A 16,881-nucleotide genomic window follows, 5' to 3' on the forward strand; every position below is an offset into this window, starting at 1 on the left:
TACCTACACAGTCTTTTGTCATTCCTCCTGTTAATTCACTTATCATAGTTTCCTTCTTTTAATGGAAGGATTTACCAGATCACCAGAAAATCTAAAATGTTTAAATGTGGTGCAAATTTACATAATTTTACAGGAACTCAAATAAATCAAGACATGCTTTATTGTTCCTTCTTTCCATGTCCCCTGGGTCATCCAGTGATCTCTCTGGTACCTGTCTCCATAAATATTTTAAAAGAAGGTGCATCAAAATAATAACATACATAATTATATAGCCATATGTGTATAATTATGTGTAATATGTTAATATAATAATATATTAAACTGTATAATAATACATTGTATTATTTAATTATGTATATCTGTATAGACAGATGGTAGACAAACAGCAGATAGAGTGAGTGAGTGAGTGAGTGAGTGAATGAGTGAGTGAGTCTTAAAAGTCTTAATGCAGATTTAAGCTTTAATAGTTTAAACTGCAGTGATACTTTTGGGATACTCTGTACACACACACACACACACACACACACACACACACACACACACACACACACACACAAATGCTTAGGTTCAGAGGGAGTAGAAAATCTTGTCCCCACAAACCAAAGGTTTGGAAAGTGGTTGACAGCTAACTGCAGGAGTCTGTCAGAACTAAGGAATAGTTTCAAACCTTTTCAACTACAACCACAGCTAAGAAATAGGAATCATAAACAAACAAACTCTTAGCTGAGTGTAATGTAGTGTGAAAGTCGGGCCAATGATTTATAGACACTGCTGGTAACATTTTTTTAACTGTCTTAGGAATGTGCATTTTTATTCATTTACATTCACCCAGAAAATGATTACTGCAATTTATAAGCTACCTCCTGACATTTCATTTATCATACTGATTTACAGTAAATTGGCTTGTACCCATATAATAAAGAATAGTTCAGCTATAGTACACTAGAATAAATTAATCAAGCATTCTAAAATTGAATTTTCACATTACAATCTTGTTTTGTGTTTTTGCATAACTAAAAATAATAGTATCTGTCATAATTTATAACAGATAATATGATTTTTGCTTTGTAGAAATAAACAACAAATTAAAAATCAAACCCTTTGTATTACAGCATCAGGGACGGTCATCACTTCATGAGAAACAAACATTTCCCTTTCTTCAGCTGTACAATGGCACATGAAATCTGGAAGCAAATAGAGCTTATTACAGTCCATGGGATTGGTTTAAAGGCTATAAAACTTCAGGATAATGCAAATGGCTTCTGGCATTAAAAATACATTAAATCACTCTGTAATTTAGAAGATGAGGCATATCTCTGATCCCTGATTTTAGGATAGGCTCCTATTTAAAATCTGTATTATATATGTATTATTTATGTATATATATATATATATATATATATATATATATATATATACACACACACATGCATATATATGTGAAACTATGCACACATACCTGTGCATATGTGTTGTGTTATGAATTTATTGAATGTGTGTATATCTATACATGTATACATGTGTGTGTATGTATTGTTGTATGTATGAATATATTGTGTGTGTACATACACACATATATATATATATACGTGTGTGTGTGTGTGTGTGTGTGTGTGTGTGTATTCACTCAATTGTCCAAGGTAACAAGCCACTGTAGTTGGAATCACCATTTGGGAGACGTATCCTTCACATAGTATTTACTTCATTAATTTTTGTTAAATCAATAAGCAAGTATCTTTAAGTGCCAACTATGACTGAATGAGAGGCACTGTGGTAGATTTTAGGGCTACAAAGAATGAAACAATCCCTACCTTCAAAGAGTCCAAGTCTAATTGACTAGAAAGTATAGGTACAAAATAGCTACATTTGTATATCTTACAGTTTGCGAAATACCTTCCTTACACTTTCTGGGATAATAAGAATGGATACATTTTATGTGTTCAATATGCCATACATCAAGGCTTCATGATTTTGTTAGTGCGGACCCTCCCTCTACTAATGGAGATCACAGCCCCTTTATGCTTCAGTAGGTATTCTAGGTTGCCATAGGAAACTTCCCTTGTTGTCTCTGATTCCCCCAACCTACTCCTTTGGGTGTCTGCAGTTAAGCCATATGGCCTTCCCTTGATGAGATTAAATACAAGGACTTGTTGCTTTCAACATTGACTGCCACATTTAATTCTTCTGCAAAGCCCTTTTACTCCCATCAGTGGACGCCAAGATGACCTCCCAGGATATTATGAGGCTCAAATTATATACACACATAGACACACACACGCACACACACACACACACATATACACATACAAATACAAACACACACATTTATATAAACATATACACCTATATATGTGTGTATAATGTATATTTTATGTGTGTGTGTAAATAGGCATGCATATACATACATATACATTAGTTGGTGGTGGTCTTGCTCTTCTCTTCACCCCCTGACTCATAAGAAAACCACTACTTCCTCAGAGCCTTAAGCTTAGCAATCTGATAAAAGAATTTTCCATAAGGTATGAATATTTCTAACTGGTTTAAGGGAGTATTACTCTTCCTAAGAGTATTTGGGCTTTTAAAGAGAAATTTACTAATACAAGGGAATGAATTTCTAACAGGGGCATTACAAGTAGAGTGACAGACTAGAGAATGAGACACTTTGGGGCACAGAGGCTATTGCAGGGCCACTCAAATCCCACACACTGCTTCATCTCTGGGTAAAGCTAGCATTGATCCCACCCTCAGCACCTCTCCATAACTAAATACCTTTGGTTACTTCCATAACTTAAAAACCTTCCATGGCTCTTTACTGCCCTCTATGCAATCTGGCTTCAGCCAACGTTTCCAGACTTATTTTACGTTATGCCCCTAAATACATTCTATGTTCTAGCCAAACCAGCCTCCTTTGCTGTTCGCTGAGCTTTCTCTGGGCCTTTAGGGTGGTGTTTCTCATGCCTGGAATGCATTCTTTCCTCACCTCTGCCTCTGAAAAGGCCCACCCACCTTATATGCCATCTCCTGTAAGAAACCTTCCCTGACGCTCCCACCCATTCCATTCTCATTCTCTCTCTCTCTCTCTCTCTCTCTCTCTCTCTCTCTCTCTCTCTCTCTCTCTCTCTCTCTCTCTCTCTCTCTCTCTCTCTCTCTCTTTCTCTCTCTCTCCCTCCCTCCCCCCCCCAAACTTATCATGTTGTCTTGCCCATTGAGAGTGTAAGCTTCTTTGGAACAAGGACTGTTTTCTTGTTACTTTCTGCATCCCCAGTACCTAAATTCCACCCATTTTTTTTTTCCTGGCTCTCCCCTCCGGGACGAAAATGAGCATGTCTAATCTCATCTACTCATGAAAGCCCTTTAAATACTGGAAGAAAGCTGATGTGTCACTCTCAAGTCTTCTTGCCTCCAGGGTAAGCATTCTCAGTTATTTCAGCTTATCTTCATATGGCATAGTCTTGAGGCCTTCCCCATCCAGGTTCTCTCCCTCTGGATGTTCTCCCACTCCTCAATATTGTTACTGAAACTGAACACATGATTATAAGAATTGTTTTTATGTCCCTAAAAGATCAAGAGAGAGAACATTTTATTGGGCCTAATGAGAAAGCTTTAGGGTCTCAGGCATTAAAATACTAGAATAATATTTTTTGAAGGCAGTTGTGGCATCTCCATTCTAAAGAAAGCATCAAGAGGAGAGAAAGCCATCTTGCTTGAACAACTCATTCCCCAAAGGATTCACTATTATAATACACACAAAGGGTTATCCAGCATCTGTTTAAAGACCTCCAATGAGAGGAAGACCACCATATCTTGTGACAACCTATTCAATTTTGGGACAATTTTGTGCTAACCCCAGGATGCTTCCAATTATCTTAAAAGATGTCAGAATGTTTTCAAGAAATCATCAAAATACAATTAATAACTATAATCATAATATTAACTACACATCATAAGTAGCACAGTGGGGCCAAGATGACCTGAGTTCAAATCCAGGCTCAAACACTAGTTACGTGATGCTGGCAGGTCATTTAATCCCTTCTGACTCAGTTTCCTCAACTGTAAGATAGAGGTAATAAAAGAACCTAGCTCCCAGGGTTGTTGTGAAGATCAAATGAGGTAATATTTGTAAAGGTGCTCAGCTCAATGTCCCCCATATAGCAGGCACTTAATAAATGCTTATTTCCTACTCTTCAGCTTAAATTTATGTGGTGTTCTATGTCTTTTAAAGCATTTCTCCATCCATTATTTCATTTGGCCCACAAAGCAGACTTATTGGTGTAGGTGGGACATGGATTAGTGTATCTATTATAATTCTAAGTTTAATTTGTGATTTAAAAGTCAGAAACAAAGATGCAAAATGTGGCTCAAGGTCAATACTCACACAAGGGGTTCCCAGCTATGTATACACACATACCTGAGTCCATCCCAGGGGCAAACTTGACCCCAAGTTGAGGAGTGGGGATGGGAATTAAGAGATTTCTTTCTCCTTCTTTGGTTCTTATGCCCTGACCCTGGAGTAACCCTTGGTAAATCTCTAAAACAAAACTGAAGCATGACTCATGCCTTGGGTCTTCCCAAAAGAGATTAACAGGTCCCTTCTAGAAGAGAGACCCAGACTCTTGGAGGACAGAGTGAGGCTGGTGACTCTGCACAGCCCTACCTCACTTAAATCCAATTCACTTGTAAGTCAAGACATCACCCTCCTGATGTCATTAGTCCTTTTCAAAAACAAAGGACAAACAACAACTCAAGATACAGTATGAACGAAGGGTACAGGACAGCTCTTCCTCTCTACCACAGAAAATCTTTAAGACAGAAAAACTCAAAGGCATACATTAACAAATACAGGGGGGAAAAACAGAAATTATTCATCAAACTCACTCACTATTGTCTTTCAAAAGGTAAAAACAGAAGATATTTAGGATAGACAGCGAAGTGGTACACTGGATAGAATGCTGGAAGTCAGAAAGTCAGGTCAGGAGGACCTGAGTTTCAATTTGTCCTAGTTTTGTGACCCTAAGCAAGTCACTTAATCATTGCCTACCTCAGTTTCCCCAATTGTAAAGTAAGGAAACCCCAAGCTATAACCAGCCTGTCCACAAGATTCAGACCTTGCAATATAGCGTTAGTCCGAGAGTAATGCAAATCTAACAACAACAACACCAACAACAGTAATAATATCATAGCTAACATTCATACAGCACATTAAGGTTTGCAAAGCACTTTACAATGACCTCATTTGGTCATCATAATAACCCTGGTAGGTGGGTGCTATTCTTCCCCATTGAGCGGATGAGGAATCTGAGACAAACAGAGGTTAAATGACTTTCTGGGGATAGGGTGTGGGAGAGGGTGAGAGAGGGGTATCACATAGCTAGGAAGCGGTCTCAGTCTCTTCCCTCCCACAATTGTCTTTTCCTCTTGAGACAGTGTAATGAGCTGGATGAGGTGGTGGATGTTTTTCGTCCTATATTTGTTGAGGTGTGCCTTTGAGTTCTTCTGTCTTAAGGATTTTCTGTAGTTGAGACAATAAACAGCTGTCCTATACTCTCTATTTATATTGTACTTTGAGTCCTTTTTCTAGAAGGCAGGATTTGTACCCAGGTCTTCCTGAGTCCAGATCCAGAACTCTAGCCACTATGCTATCTGATTTCCTGATGCTTTGAGAAATCAAACAATGACAGGGTATTGCCATGGCAGCAGGGTTCAGAATCACTAATATTAAACATTCACTTGCTAGACAAAGGTGCAAAGCTAACAGTGGTAAGAGATCTCTTCTAACTGTGTTTATTATGTGTTTGTTTATTATGTATTCTAGTGCACGTGTCTAATGCTATGCATTTTACCAAATTTAAAAAAAAGTACACTCCCCTTGCCTTCAAAGTATTCATGAAGTGACTTTAATGGTACATGGTAAATAAACATCTGCTTCCCTGTCTTATTACCTATTGGGGGCACCAGCATTGTTCTCAAATGACCCTTTGATAATCAACATCCTGAAAATTCTTCTCTCCTCTCTGGCTTAACACAAATTGATGTCACAGCCTAGATCAGAAAATCTCACCTCCTGAATTATTCCCCTTCATTAAGTCCACACATTTCACCAAAAGTCATGCCATCAGTAGACAAAGGCTTATCACCTTCATGAAATTCTGCTGCCTTAGAGGCACACTCTCAATCTGCCAGCGTATAAATTAATATAAATTGACTTCAGAATGGTGTTCTATTAATAGCCACAGAAAACTGAACGACGACCAATCTCAAATTCAGCAACTAGCTGATATTTTACAGTGCCTCCCCAATATTCTTGCTTTGCTCTGATTCTTTTTTAGGGATGGATGCTTTATCATTTAAAAATAACCTTAATAGTCAAAACATCCCTCTTAGCTAGGAAAACTGGATAGAGACAAAAAGAGAGAAGAAATACATGCAAAATTGACTTATTTGAAATTAAAAGAAATAGATGCAGCCAACAAGTATATTTTTAAAAGCATCGGGAATGGGAACAAAGAAAACATATGACAAATTGATTTAAAAGAAGCATTATTTCCCTTCCCATCAATGAAAGTTTCAATTCTCATATTTCCGGGGTGGGGAGGGAGGAATTTGATGGGGTAGGGGGAGGCAAGAAGACAAAAAGTAAAAGGGGGAGAAAATAAGAGGTGAGTAACTTAGTATACATATTTCAGTTCTAGAAACAGAATGGGAGATTTGGAAGAGACCCCCAAGGTCACCTAGCATAATGTGAACTGTGAGATACATTGGACAGAGCTCTGGATTTGGAGTCCAAGTACCGGGTTCAATCCCAGCTCTGCTACTTACTTATGACCTTGAGGAACACTTTGGGTTTCAGTTTCCTCACCTGTCAAAAAGGGTTTGCACCCCTAGACAACCTCTAGGGGTTATTTTCTAGCTCTTAGTCCTGGGAACTCCTTCTATAACATACTTGATATAAGGTCATATAGCCTCCACATGGGACAGGTAGGTGGTACAGTAGATAAGAGTGCTGCACCTGGAGTCAGTAAGATGTGAGTTCAAATCCAACCTCATACAATTACTAGCTATGTAACCCTGGGCAAGTCATTCACCCTGTTTGCCTCAGTTTCTTCATCTGTAAAATGATCTGGAGAAGGAAATGGCAAAAACTCTAATATCTTTGCCAAGAAAACCCCAAATGGGTCAAGAAGAGTAATTCATCACTGAATAACAACAGCTTCCACATAAAAACCTCCAGTGATAAGGAACTCACTACCTTCTGGCAAATTTCACTGTGCTTTGGGACATCTTGACTGTTAAGAAGGTTTTTTTGTTGTCTTACCCAAATATTGAACCAAAATCTATTCTTATGGATCTTGTAACTATGGCTCCTAATTTTTTCATCTGGGACCAAGTAAAAGAAGCCTAATTTCCTTTTCACACGACAGATCTTCAAATACTTGAAGAAATCTACCATGTTGTTCTTTTGTAGACTATATACTACCAGCTCCTCCTAGTACTCACTATATGACATGACCTCTGGGCCACTGGCCATCCTAGTCAAACTCTAGCCAACTGTTACAAGTCAATTTTAGTCATTTATTTTACTGAAAATTGTTAGGGATCTGTTGACGTTGAGGACCACAGGCTGTTCATGAGACTTCACTGACGGGCGAAGGCCCCTCTCGGGTGTTAGTACACGAGCAGAATATCCTGGCTCAGTTCTCCATCCATGGACCTTGCACTCCCAGTCAGCAGAACTCTGATGCCAGGCAAACAATGTCGCCAGCTCAAGCACAGTCAGCTCTAGCACAAATATGTGTCAAGTACTGCTAGCTCACGTATCAAGTATTGGGAACATTCCGGGAACAAGAAGTACCTGGCGTTTTCACGGGAACAGCACGGGAGAAGGACACAGTCAGGACAATGTTGCAAAGAAATGTACTTGTGGATACTTTGATTGGTATTCGCATGAGAAAAATGCTCGGTGTTGCATGTTGGTAAAGATATGTAAACTTTGTTGCTTTGTCCGCTGTTACATTGGGGTGTGCCTTGAATAAACGGAGCTTCACCATCTTGTCTCCCTGCCTCTCACTGCTCAGCGCAGGGTATCAGGAACTAAGCTGGCCTTAGCATTCCTGGGGAGGGAGAGTTTAAGACTCTCACAGCCACTGAGCTGGACGTGTGCAGAAAATAAATGACATTTCTACAGGAGAATATTCTTGCCCTTCATCATTTCTAAACTGTTACAAGAAGGAGATGAGAGATATTTCTCCCCTTGGGTCAAGAACTATAATTTTTCAGTATGGTGAGGGTTCTTAACCTGGGGTCCAGGGCCCTGTTTTTGTTTTTTTTTTTGTTTGGTTGGTTGGTTGGTTTTGATTTTAATATTTTGATAACTAAATTTCAATAAAACTGATCTCCTTTGTATTCCTATATAATTTATTTTATTTTATGCACTTAAAAACATTCTAAGAAGGGGTCCAGAGGTTTCACCAAAAAGAAAAAAAAAACATTTGGGGTTTTCTTGGCAAAGATACTAGAGTGGTTTGCTATTTCCTTCTTCAGCTCATTTTGTACATGAGGAAACTGAGACAAACAGGGTAAAGTGACTTCTCCAGCGTCACACACCTAGTAAATGTCTGAGGCCAGATTTGAACTCAGAAAGATGAGTCTTCCTGACTCCACGCCCAGCACTCTATCCAGCGTGCACCTAGCTACCAAGACAAAGCAGACCGCAACACAAAAAAAAAAGGTCAAGAATCCTTGATGTAGGGAATTCCTTGGTGTGGAAACACCCTCCACAGATCCAGTAAGTCAATTAACAAGCACATATTAAGCACTTAGGCTCTTCCCTGTACTTAAATGTACATAAGGCATTGAGGCTATAAAGACAACAAGGAAAGTTCTTCCCCTCAAGTACCTTACATTCTCGCAGGAGGGGCTATGTATGTATGTATGTATGTATATATACATATATGGGCAGCTAGGAGGCACCATGGCGCATAGAGCACTGGGTCTGGAGTCAGGAAGACTCATCTTCCAATATTCGTGCAAAGTCTGTACAAAGCAGATAGAAGGTGACATCGGAGACAAAGGCACTAGTGGATGGGGAAATCTGGAAAGTCCTGCAGGAAGTAGGAGTCTTGAAGGAAATGAGGGATTCTAAGATGCAGAGATAAGAAGGAACAGCAATCTGGGCATACAGACAGCCAGTGCAAAGGAAAGGCAATGGGAGATGGAGTGAGATATGTGAGCAACAGTAAGAAAGCCAATATGGCTATACTGTAGAGTGCATGGAGGAGAGGAAAGTATAATAAGGATAAAAAGGGAAGATGGGTTGATTTGGGAAGAATGTTAAATGCCAAGAAAAGATGTTTATGTTTAATCCTAGAAGGCATAGGAGCCACAGAGGTTTGCTGAGTGGGGTGGGAGGAGGTATGATATTGTCAGATATTTACTTTACAAAAATCACATTGGTGGCTTCCTGGAGAATAGTTCCCAATGGAGAGATCGGAGGCAAGGAGACCAGCAGGAAAGCCATTGCAATAATCCAGATGGAGGGCTTTAAACTGGGGTGTGTGGATGGAGAGAACCAGATGTATGGGAGAGATTTTGTGAAGGTAGAAACAGTAAGATTTGACAGCTGATTGGCTCTGTGGAATGAGTGAAAGTAGGGTCAACCCAAATGAAGGAAGACCCTCCTCTTCCTCTGATACTGGAACAAAGGAGGGAGTTAATATGAAGAGTCTGTGAGATAAGGAGGAAGGAAGGAGAGGGAGGTCCCAGCAAATTTAGCAGTTTCCTAAAATATGAGGCAAGGCCTTCAGATAAGGTAGGGCTGGAGGTGCTATGGCAGCGGGGCTGAAAGAGATAAGAGAAGATTTCGAACAGCTGTTGTCATAGGTGGGATAGAGAATCAGGGATTTAAAGATTAAACATGAGCTCTATGGATTTGCTATTTTTTATGGAAAAAATGCATCTGTCAGGATGTGCTCATTGGTAGCTCTTGGCTTCTTTTCTCCACCATGCACTAGCTGTGTGACCTTGAGAAAGTTACTTAATTTCTCACTGGCCCCAGACAGTTCCTTCAAATTATGTTACAGATGAGATATCAACTTGCATTATTAGTATCCCAGTTTCCTCCAAAACTCAGCTTAAGCACCACTTCCTACATGAAGCCCTTCCTGATTCCCTCAATTTCTAGTGCGCTCCCCACAAATCACCTTCTATTATCTTGTATACATATGGATGTTGTTGGCAGTGTTGAGTCGATGCGCACGATGTCTCATTCATTCAAGTGGAAGCTTCTTGAGGACAGGGACTGGTTCACTTTAGTCTTTGTGTCTCCAGTGCCTAAAATGGTTCATCTAAGTAGTGCAAGAGACGACAGATGGACAACCCTGGCACTCAGTTGGTTTTCTTGGATCTCAGGAGAAAGCCAGAAAGCATCTAGCATATTGAATGAACCCCATGTGGCATAGTTATGGTAATACCTAGGCATAAGTTTTACAGCAGGGGCACGCTTAGAGGGGTTGCAATGTGTATTGTTGGGGAGAATATCAACACTTGTGCTAACACACAGTCTTTGAGGATATTATTTTTATAATTTCTTTCTCCTCTTCCCTCTTCCCCTTAAGCCCTACCACTCCTTCCCCAGCACATGCCCTGCCCCCATGAGCCAGCTGATGTCACTTCCTGACTGCTGCATCCTTATTTGTGCCCATTAATGGATATGGGACAGAGACACTGGCACAGACTGCTCACTGTGGATTTCAAACCCTTGTTTGTGGCTAAAGACTAAAGCTCTTTCCCCTAGAATTTCGGTCACATTGATACTTCAAAACTTAAATAAAAAGAGAAATGTTACTTGAAATAGTCTATCCATCCTGCCCTCATTTTAAAAACCAAGATAAACACCTCATTTCTAAGTATTTCTGATTAGCCATCTGCCTTGTCTGTAATCACTGGATGATTCCACAATCATTAGCTGAAAAGACCTGGCTTAGTGGAGGGAAAGTGACCTTTAACCAAGTCAAGGTGATAATTTTAAGCTTTTTATTTTAGATTTTAAAAATGGCACAGGGAATGGGATAAGCTAAGGCTCAGAGATGGCTCAGGGATGGCCTTTGAGATCTCTTCCAGATCCAGATCTAGGATTCTGTGACTCTATAATCTGTGGTTAGAAAACAGAGTCGGGTAAAGATGTCATGCCTCACTGCTCCCCTTACCCATGCTTAATCATTTTGAAGATTTATTTATGCCTTTTCATTTTATATTACCTTCATTTCCAAATGCAGACTGCTCCTACCACCCTACCCAAGAAGCCTTCCCTAGAACCACCATCCCCCCCAAAAAAAACCTCTTTACTTCCTATTAAAATCAAGGGGGTAATGGGACCTCACATGCAGAAAGGAAGAAATAATAAGGGTTCCATTTGATATATTCTATCTAATTCAGTTCTACAATGACGTGCCCGCTACTACAGATAATGAATGTCCACCACTCATTTATTAATTCAACAACAGTAAATAGGATCATAGGATTACAGCTTTAGAGCCAGAATGGATTTTAAATGTCATTTCATCCTATCCCATCATTTTTCAGGTGAGGAAACTGAGACCCAAATAAATTAAGTGACTTGCTCAGGCTTACACAGGTTTCAATTACTGACATAACTTCACCAATAGAACTAATATCTCCTATATTTCTGTCTGGATCTTATAGAGTTAGATTGTTTCTCTTCCTTTTATAGCCCTCTTTCTTTCTCTTTCACTGCTCCTAGACAGAGAAATAGGAAGACAAAGGAAAGAAACAAAGAAACAAACAAAGAAACAAACGTACATCTTAATTGGTTACCATGTATATGAAGCTATATATATGTCTAAATATATACAGGAGACAAGCAAGATGAAGAGTACATTTCATTTATTCAGTTATCATGGGCATGGACTTGCTGGACTACCATATATAGAAGCATCGTGGGGATAATATAATAGCATTATACGTTATAACAGAATGGTGATAGATACATAGATACATATCAAGCACTTAGTATATGTGGGGTACTGTCCTAAACTCTGGCAGCACCAATACAAACAAATAGTTGCTGCCCTCAAGGAGCTAATATTCTATTAGGGGAAGACAACATATAATGAGCCAGAAGACGGGTGAGGTACTTGCTCATAGATAAAGAGGTTGCTGAAGAGGTGGTGAAGTCTGAAGAGTGAATCCATACAGCATCAAAGTGAGCATTGCTGGGGCCCCTTATGAAATAGTGACCTGGGAAATGCATATTATTCTTCAGGAAGAATTTTTTCTTGAGTAGCCAACAACATCTAGGTCTAAAATAAACATTATTTTACAATCAAGTATTTCTCTTTTTTTATACCTTCTTGCTTGGCTATATTTCAAACAATGGTCCAGTAAACAAGACTTTTTTTTTTAATCCTGGCTGAAGCAGTATTCTAACCCAGGCCTTTTGACTTCAGATCCAATATTTTTTCCCCTGCAGCATACTGTGTGGTTGCAAAAATTAAATCACCTATGGTCTTTCGTACCACTTACAATCCAAGATGATATGACACATACACAAATATCAAAAAAATGACACAAATGTATGTGTGTAAAGAGAGATGCAAACTATGTGCTTTTTGAAGACTAACACCGATAAAGGGACTTCATAACTAAAAGGATTAGAGAAGGCTTTGTTGAGTAAGTAGCATTTGAGCGAGATGTGAAGGGCAATACTTCAACAGTTATGGGGAGGGAAAGTGTTGCAAGTATAAGGATCAGCCAATGGTAGGAAACAATGAGTCATATGCACAAATAGCAGGTAATCTGCTCCAGCTGATGGCATTCCCAATGTATTTTGACTTAGAATGAGACATAACCTGTGATGATCATATTTTCCATCCACTCCATTTTGCCTAAAGCATGCTGTCGGCCAGTGGCTTGCTACTAATGTTAGTCAGTCTGGATCGTTAGGATGATTTCTTGGGCTTCCCGTTATGAGCAAGCCAGATTTTATGCGATTAAATATGCTGTTGTTATTGTTATTGGTTTCATTGCTTGGGCTAGATTATAACTTGGAGACCAATTTTACAGCTAAATTTTTGGGAGAAGAGAGTCCCCAAGGATTCTTAATCAAGTTACCCACCAAATCATTGGTCAGAATTCAGGGACTCCTATTTTCAAACCATATTAGTGAATAAATAGCCTCCTATCAAGAGTAAAATATCCTCATTGAATTATTTGGTTTTCCTACCATTTTTCTAAAGTTTGCCACTAAACTAGTAAAGGACTTCATTACCACTCACCTATTCTACAGGAAAATGTTCCTTACTAGGTCTTGCACCTCCATTGCCTTCCTTTTCCAAACTACTCTTCACACTGTTGCCTGAATTGCCATTCTTACAAATCTAGTCATTTTCCTCCACTATATAATGACCAAATCTGTAATGACACAAAGATAAGGAAGATAGCTAACAGAGGCAGCTAAGTGTCATGGATAGAGTGCTGAATATGGAGTCAGGCCAGATCTCAGTTCAAATCCAGTCTCAGACATTTTCCAGTTGTGCAATCCTAGACAAGTCACTTACTCCCTGTTTGCCTTAGTTTCCTAATTTATGAAACTGGGGTAATAATAGAACCTATCTCCCAGGGCTGTTTTAATGATAATATTTATGAGCTATACTATGTGATATATGTAATTTAAATGTATAATAATTTAATGTAATAACATTTAATGAAATCAAACTTATAAAGTTTTTATAAAATTTAAGGTGATATAAATTCTTTTTATTATTATTAACAATAATACTAATAATACATAGTAATACACAGTATGCAAAAAAAAAATTTCTAAAGGTTAACTTGACTATTAGCTGCATATAATGTAGCATTAGACACCACCTGGCTGAGCCCACAGGGGTTTGTGGTATCCAATTCCTCCCTCTCAGGTATTCTGCCATGTGATTTGACTGAGTTCAGTCTGCAGTTATTTTTAATGGAATTTCTCTTTCTATCTCTTCCTGCTTAATTTTGTTGGTAATGTACAGAAATGTTGATGATTCATGTGAGTTTACTTTATATCCTGCAACTTTGCTAAAGTTGTGAATTATTTCAACTAATTTTTAGTTGATTCTCTAAGTATACTACCATATTGTCTACAGTGATTTTGTTTCTTCGCTGCCTATTCTAATTTCTTCTATTTCTTTTTGCTTGTCGTACTGCTACAGCTAGCATTTCTAGAACAATATTGAATAATAGAGGTGATAATAGACATCCTTCCTTCACCCCTGCAATTATTGGGAAGGCTTCGAGCTTACTCCCAATACAGATAATGCTTGTTGATGGTTTTACATATATACTGCTTGTCATTTTAAGGAAAATACCATTTATTCCTATAGTTTCTAGTATTCTAAATAGGAATAAGAGTTGTATTTTGTCAAAAGCTTTTTCTGCATCTCTTAAGAAAATCATATGATTTTTCTTGTTTTTGTTATTGATATGGTCTATTATACTGAAAGTTTCCCAAATAGTGTATGATCTTTGTGACATATTGCTGTAATCTCCTTGCTAGTATTTTATTTAAGATTTTTGCACCAATACTCATTAGGGAAATTGGTGTATAATTTTCTTTCTCTGTCTTTTGCTCTACCTGATTTAGGTATCAGCATCATATTTGCATCATAAAAAGAAGTTGGCGGGACTATGTCTTTGACTATTTTTCCAAATAGTTCATATTGTATTGGAATCAATTATTCTTTAAATGTTTAAATATTCACATGCATCTGGTCCTAGGGATTTTTTTTAGGGAGCTCATTTATGGCTTGTTCAACTTCTTTTCCTAGGACCGGGTTGTTTTAATATCTTTCCACTTCTGTTAATCTGGACAATGTATATTTTTTGTAAATATTCATCCATTTGATTTAAATTGTCAGATTTGTTGGCATATAATTGGCCAAAATAGCTCCTAATAATTGCTTTAATTTCATCTTCATTGGTGATGCATTTACTCTTTTAGTTTTAGATGCCAGTAATTTGGTTTTCTTCTTCCTCTTTTTTTAATCAAATTAACCAATGTTTTATCTATTTTACTGGTGCTTCCTTTTTTACCATAAAACCAGCTCCTAGTTTTATTTACAGATCAATGGGTTTTTTTTCAATTTTATAAATCTCTCCTTTAATTTTCAGGATTTCCAACTGGGGATTTAACTGGGGATTTTTTATTTATTTTGTTTTGTTAATTTGTTTTTCTAGCTTGTTTTTTTTTTCTAATTGCATGCCCATTTCATTGATCTGCTTTTTCACTATTACGTTGATGTAAGTGTTTAGCAACATAAATTTTCCCCTATGTACCGCTTTGGCTGCACGCCACAAATTCTGACATGCTGTCTCATTTTCATTCTCTTTAATGAAATTATTTATTGTTTCTATGAATCGTTCTTTCACCCACTCATTCCTTAAGACTAGATTTAGTTTCTAATTAATATTTAATCTATGTTTCTATAGTCTTTTATTGAATGTAATTTTTATTGCATTATGGTCTTAAAAGGGTACATTTAGTACTTCAGCTTTTCTGCATTTGGTTGTGAGGTTTTTGTGCCCTAATTCAAGGTTAGCTTTTGTGAAGATGCTATGTACAGCTGAGAAAACAGTATACTCCTTTCTGTTTCCATTCAATTTTCTCCAGAGGTCTATCACATCTAAGTTTTCTAAAAATCTATTCATCTCTCTAACTTCTTTGTTATTTATTTTATGGTTAGACTTATCTAGTTCCCAGTGGGGAAAGTTGAGGTTCCTCACTAGTATAGTTTGCTGTCTATTTCTTCCTGTAACTCATTTAATTTTTTTTTTTAAGAATTTGGATGCTATGCCATTTGGTGCATATCTATAGTATTGATACTATTTCATTGCCTATGTTACCTTTTAGCAAAATATCATTTATCTGTTCATCTCTTTTAATTAGGTCTGGTTTTGCTTCTGCTTTTGCTTTGAGATTATGACTGCTACCTGCCTTTTTTACTTCTGCTGAAGCAGAACAGATTCTGCTCCAGCCCTTTATTTTCACTCCATGTGTGTCTCTCTGTTTCAAGTATATTTCTTGTAGACATGTTGTTGGATTCTGCTTTCTAATACATTCTGCTATTCACTTACATTTTATGGGTGAGTTCATCCCATTCATATTCAAAATTATGATTACTATGTATTTCTTTCCATCCCATTTTTCCCTTTTTATCCTCCTCTCTTTTTACCTTGTCCCTCCTCAAAAGTCTATCTTCTTTCTGACCACTACCACCCTCAATCTTCCCTCCTATTAGTCCTCCCCACCTTCTCTTATCTCCTTCTCCTTTTATTTCCCTGTTGAGTATATTTCGCTGAGTGTGTATGTTATTCTCTTTGAACCAATTCCAGTGAAAGTGAGATTTAAGCATTGTGCACCACAACCACCCATTTTCCCCTCCTTTTTAAAAGCTCTTCATTGCATGCCTTTTTTATGTAAGATAATTTCCCTAATTCTTTCTCTTCCTTCCCCTTCTCCCAGTGCATCCCGCTTTTTCACCCCATTTTTTTGAGATCATGCTATCATAATCAACTCACATCCATGCTCTCTGTCTATATATAGCCCTTCCAACTGCCCTGATAAAGATTTTAGGAGTTACAAGTATCATCCTTCCATATAAGAATATAAATAGTTTAATTATATTAGGTCCCTTATGGTTTTTTTTTTTTTTAAGTTTACCTTTTTATGATTCTCTTGAGTCTTGTGTTCGAATGTAAAATTTTCTATTCAGTTCTGGTCTTTATGTCACAAATGCTTGAAAGTCCTCTCTTTCATTTTTGGGGTTGAAGGAGGTATGAAGGATTATACCCAGTTTTTCTGGGTAGGTTATTATTGGTTGTAAA

General features: G+C 37.9%; 1 protein-coding gene across 9 annotated transcripts in view; it reads right to left on the reverse strand.

Annotated features, from left to right (window-relative positions):
• LOC110192608 (uncharacterized) overlaps positions 1 to 16,881 on the reverse strand; it is a 208,567-nt gene that overhangs the window by 177,768 nt on the left and 13,918 nt on the right. For 2 of the 9 annotated variants that reach the window (XM_078148296.1, XM_078148291.1), the window contains one exon: positions 11,882 to 12,314. The exons of 6 other annotated variants lie outside the window; for them this stretch is intronic. The gene's annotated coding sequence lies outside the window, so the exon portion shown is untranslated. Of the gene's footprint in view, positions 1 to 11,881; positions 12,315 to 16,881 lie in introns of those variants that run through there. One more of the 9 variants, XM_078148293.1, reaches the window with a different exon arrangement.

The sequence above is a fragment of the Phascolarctos cinereus genome, unplaced genomic scaffold (genome assembly GCF_003287225.1).
Source record: "Phascolarctos cinereus isolate Bilbo 61053 unplaced genomic scaffold, phaCin_HiC Scaffold_9;HRSCAF=440, whole genome shotgun sequence".
Lineage (NCBI taxonomy): Eukaryota > Metazoa > Chordata > Mammalia > Diprotodontia > Phascolarctidae > Phascolarctos > Phascolarctos cinereus.